General features: G+C 53.7%; 2 non-coding genes across 2 annotated transcripts in view; both read right to left on the reverse strand.

The window, feature by feature from the left end:
* The window catches only part of LOC126301231 (5.8S ribosomal RNA), a 155-nt gene extending 85 nt beyond the window's left edge, over positions 1–70 (reverse strand). The window contains exon 1 of the ribosomal RNA XR_007552995.1: positions 1–70. This exon is cut by the window's left edge and continues 85 nt beyond it. This is a non-coding gene — a ribosomal RNA (5.8S ribosomal RNA).
* A 361-nt stretch (positions 71–431) lies between these two features.
* On the reverse strand, positions 432–2,324 carry LOC126301152 (small subunit ribosomal RNA). Its single transcript, XR_007552937.1, has one exon. It is a non-coding gene; the product is annotated as a small subunit ribosomal RNA (ribosomal RNA).
* Between the last annotated feature and the right edge of the window lie 2,676 nt (positions 2,325–5,000).

Raw genomic sequence — 5,000 nt, forward strand, 5'->3', positions numbered from 1 at the left:
TCACATGTCGACGCGCAATTTGCTGCGTTCTTCATCGACCCACGAGCCGAGTGATCCACCATCCTGGGTGATCTTTTCCTTTTCAGTCTCCCACTGTCTCTTTCAAGACAGTAGCATTTGCGGGACTGAGGCGTCTGACGGCCCCTGTTCCACTATTTTTTTGTGTCCAACGGCCTCACAGCCGATGGGCGTCGTACGGCTCCACACCGGAGCGGACAGGCACTCGGGCGAACGTCATTCAAAACCGGCGCCAGGCGCCAGGTACCGCAGGCCAGCCGCTCCAGAGCTTCAGCGCTCGTACCACACAACAACAACACTTCCGCTAGTTTTGAGAGGCACGCGTGGTTCCGCACGCGGCGCACGGCCACTGCCGTACAGGTAGCGTGTTGCGCGACACGACACGCACATCGAAAGACATGCAGTCTAGTCGGTAATGATCCTTCCGCAGGTTCACCTACGGAAACCTTGTTACGACTTTTACTTCCTCTAAATGATCAAGTTTGGTCATCTTTCCGGTAGCATCGGCAACGACAGAGTCGATGCCGCGTACTAGTCCGAAGACCTCACTAAATCATTCAATCGGTAGTAGCGACGGGCGGTGTGTACAAAGGGCAGGGACGTAATCAACGCGAGCTTATGACTCGCGCTTACTGGGAATTCCTCGTTCATGGGGAACAATTGCAAGCCCCAATCCCTAGCACGAAGGAGGTTCAGCGGGTTACCCCGACCTTTCGGCCTAGGAAGACACGCTGATTCCTTCAGTGTAGCGCGCGTGCGGCCCAGAACATCTAAGGGCATCACAGACCTGTTATTGCTCAATCTCGTGCGGCTAGAAGCCGCCTGTCCCTCTAAGAAGAAAAGTAATCGCTGACAGCACGAAGGATGTCACGCGACTAGTTAGCAGGCTAGAGTCTCGTTCGTTATCGGAATTAACCAGACAAATCGCTCCACCAACTAAGAACGGCCATGCACCACCACCCACCGAATCAAGAAAGAGCTATCAATCTGTCAATCCTTCCGGTGTCCGGGCCTGGTGAGGTTTCCCGTGTTGAGTCAAATTAAGCCGCAGGCTCCACTCCTGGTGGTGCCCTTCCGTCAATTCCTTTAAGTTTCAGCTTTGCAACCATACTTCCCCCGGAACCCAAAAGCTTTGGTTTCCCGGAGGCTGCCCGCCGAGTCATCGGAGGAACTGCGGCGGATCGCTGGCTGGCATCGTTTATGGTTAGAACTAGGGCGGTATCTGATCGCCTTCGAACCTCTAACTTTCGTTCTTGATTAATGAAAACATACTTGGCAAATGCTTTCGCTTCTGTTCGTCTTGCGACGATCCAAGAATTTCACCTCTAACGTCGCAATACGAATGCCCCCGCCTGTCCCTATTAATCATTACCTCGGGTTCCGAAAACCAACAAAATAGAACCGAGGTCCTATTCCATTATTCCATGCACACAGTATTCAGGCGGGCTTGCCTGCTTTAAGCACTCTAATTTGTTCAAAGTAAACGTGCCGGCCCACCGAGACACTCAACAAAGAGCACCCTGGTAGGATTTAAACAGGGTCCGCCTCGGGACGCGAAAGCACCCCTTCGGCTCGCCCCACCGGCAGGACGTCCCACGATACATGCCAGTTAAACACCGACGGGCGGTGAACCAACAGCGTGGGACACAAATCCAACTACAAGCTTTTTAACCGCAACAACTTTAATATACGCTATTGGAGCTGGAATTACCGCGGCTGCTGGCACCAGACTTGCCCTCCAATAGATACTCGTTAAAGGATTTAAAGTGTACTCATTCCGATTACGGGGCCTCGGATGAGTCCCGTATCGTTATTTTTCGTCACTACCTCCCCGTGCCGGGAGTGGGTAATTTGCGCGCCTGCTGCCTTCCTTGGATGTGGTAGCCGTTTCTCAGGCTCCCTCTCCGGAATCGAACCCTGATTCCCCGTTACCCGTTACAACCATGGTAGGCGCAGAACCTACCATCGACAGTTGATAAGGCAGACATTTGAAAGATGCGTCGCCGGTATGAGGACCGTGCGATCAGCCCAAAGTTATTCAGAGTCACCAAGGCAAACGGACCAGACAAGCCAATCCGATTGGTTTTGATCTAATAAAAGCGTCCCTTCCATCTCTGGTCGGGACTCTGTTTGCATGTATTAGCTCTAGAATTACCACAGTTATCCAAGTAACGTGGGTACGATCTAAGGAACCATAACTGATTTAATGAGCCATTCGCGGTTTCACCTTAATGCGGCTTGTACTGAGACATGCATGGCTTAATCTTTGAGACAAGCATATGACTACTGGCAGGATCAACCAGGGAGCTGCGTCAACTAGAGCTGAGCAGCCGGCCGCCCGGGAGTGTGTCCCGGGGGCCCGCGCGAACACGCAAGCGTCCGCTCAATTATTCTGCAAACAGGAGGAGGCCGAGCTCCCCTGCACGATACACCTCGAAACCCTCTCAGGTCCCGGCGGCGCGCAGCGCCGTCCTAGGTACTTGGTCGGTTTCGAGAGAGGCGCAATCGCCCGGAGTTAGGCGAGTAGACGGTTTTAGTGCGAACACCCTTGCTCCCAACTGAGCTTGCCGCTGCCGACAGAGGCCCGGGAGCGTGCTGTCGTGGCATTGCCGGCGGGAGACAACACGCGCCACCTATGGTGACCGGCAGCTCCAACGCCAGCGCCACACAAGGGCAAAGCCCCACTTGGGTGCAGAAGCGAACTCTCCCAGCACAGCGCACGCGCCAACACGTCCGCACAACTGCGATACAAACCACCTGCGAGAACCGCTGGGGCGACCGAGCAGCAGACGGCGTCGCGGCGCCGAGTGCCAGGCGGCGGCGCATCCTCAACGCACACAGTCCTCAATCAGACCAGCACACTGCAGATGTCCACCGCGCTTCGCACCGGGCTCGGCTGAACCAACTTTGGCCGCCAGGCGCCGCGTGCAGGGTGCGCCGCAGCGTAGCTGCACCGCCTGCCGGGCCCGTCGGCTGGCGCTCCTGCCACTCGGCGCCCCCCACCAGCCGCCTGTTGCGCGTGCGCCCACGCAGCGCGCGGCCAACACGCCGGGCGGCCCCCCTTCACCGGCCGGGAACAGTCCCACCAAGCCACCGCCGCGTATCGCTTCATACCCACATGGACCTAGTCACGTGTGTGGATGTGGCGGGTACCGCTGAAACAACCGGTTAATAGCTGTACCGATCGTCGCCATCACAGATTCACCTCCAGCGTGAACAACCGCTCAACAACGGATTTCCAGTTCATTTGCGTATCTTGGGCAGTAAACGTAGATGTCCACCTACATTTGCGAATTCAACAATTCTTGCATGCCAGGATGTCATGTGTCACGACACGCTACATCAGACCACATACACACTGCGACATGTGCAGAAGAGAACACGTGGAAGGTGGCCCGCGCACGTATGCGATGTCCCTTCCGCGATCCACTGTCAACCGGCATCTGCGGCATGTCCCAGATATGGAACGCGGTCCACCAGGGTAGCACTTTGTGTGAGGCAATACGACAAAGTCGGAATACACGCGTCACTACATCAGACGGCTCACGCTGACCTGACCTGACCTGACCTGACCTGACCTGACTCACCGCACCACCACCCCCAGCGACCCAGGGTGACATACAATGCGTTCGTACGTTCCTCCCACACGCCTCTACGGCGTACCACAGTGCAACCTAGCTGTTATTGGGAGACAAGACAAGTAGCATCGAGCACAACATATGGAAATTGAGATTCGACACCGTTGGGCACAGCCAGCGTACGGTCACACGTATCACACTACTTCACTCTGTACGTAACGACCGATGATCGGTACAGCGTGTGGGTTACGCGTACGACATCAGCGGACAATGGACACAGACCATACCACGACGTACACTGAGGGCGTCGACATCTGAATGCAACTGAACAGCTGCGAGGCTCATTTAACACTCAAACGCCAGACCGACCAGCTTGAGAGGACAGAGACACAAAGAGGGGGACAGAGGGGGGGGGGGGCGGCGATATAGTCCTATTGCAGTACAATTGACAGTGGATAGCGGGAATATGTGGAAAGTAAGCAACACTCGCAAGACATCTACATGAGGATAACAACGACACCAGAGATTCCGAGCAGTGAACTATGTTAGGCAAAGGGACAACGTGGGTTAGGTTAAGGGACAACGTGGGTTAGGTTAAGGGACAACGTGGGTTAGGTTAAGGGACAACGTGGGTTAGGTTAAGGGACAACGTGGGTTAGGTTAAGGGACAACGTGGGTTAGGTTAAGGGACAACGTGGGTTAGGTTAAGGGACAACGTGGGTTAGGTTAAGGGACAACGTGGGTTAGGTTAAGGGACAACGTGGGTTAGGTTAAGGGACAACGTGGGTTAGGTTAAGGGACAACGTGGGTTAGGTTAAGGGACAACGTGGGTTAGGTTAAGGGACAACGTGGGTTAGGTTAAGGGACAACGTGGGTTAGGTTAAGGGACAACGTGGGTTAGGTTAAGGGACAACGTGGGTTAGGTTAAGGGACAACGTGAGTTAGGTTAAGGGACAAATTGAGTTAGGTTAAGGGACAACGTGGGTTAGGTTAAGGGACAAATTGAGTTAGGTTAAGGGACAAATTGAGTTAGGTTAAGGGACAAATTGAGTTAGGTTAAGGGACAAATTGAGTTAGGTTAAGGGACAAATTGAGTTAGGTTAAGGGACAACTTGAGTTAGGTTAAGGGACAACTTGAGTTAGGCTAAGGGACAACTTGAGTTAGGTTAAGGGACAACTTGAGTTAGGGTAAGGGACAACTTGAGTTAGGTTAAGGGACAACTTGAGTTAGGTTAAGGGACAACTTGAGTTAGGTTAAGGGACAACTTGAGTTAGGTTAAGGGACAACTTGAGTTAGGTTAAGGGACAACTTGAGTTAGGTTAAGGGACAACTTGAGTTAGGTTAAGGGTCAACTTGAGTTAGGTTAAGGGACAACTTGAGTTAGGTTAAGGGTCAACTTGAGT

The sequence above is a fragment of the Schistocerca gregaria genome, unplaced genomic scaffold, assembly GCF_023897955.1.
Source record: "Schistocerca gregaria isolate iqSchGreg1 unplaced genomic scaffold, iqSchGreg1.2 ptg000045l, whole genome shotgun sequence".
NCBI classification, from domain to species: domain Eukaryota; kingdom Metazoa; phylum Arthropoda; class Insecta; order Orthoptera; family Acrididae; genus Schistocerca; species Schistocerca gregaria.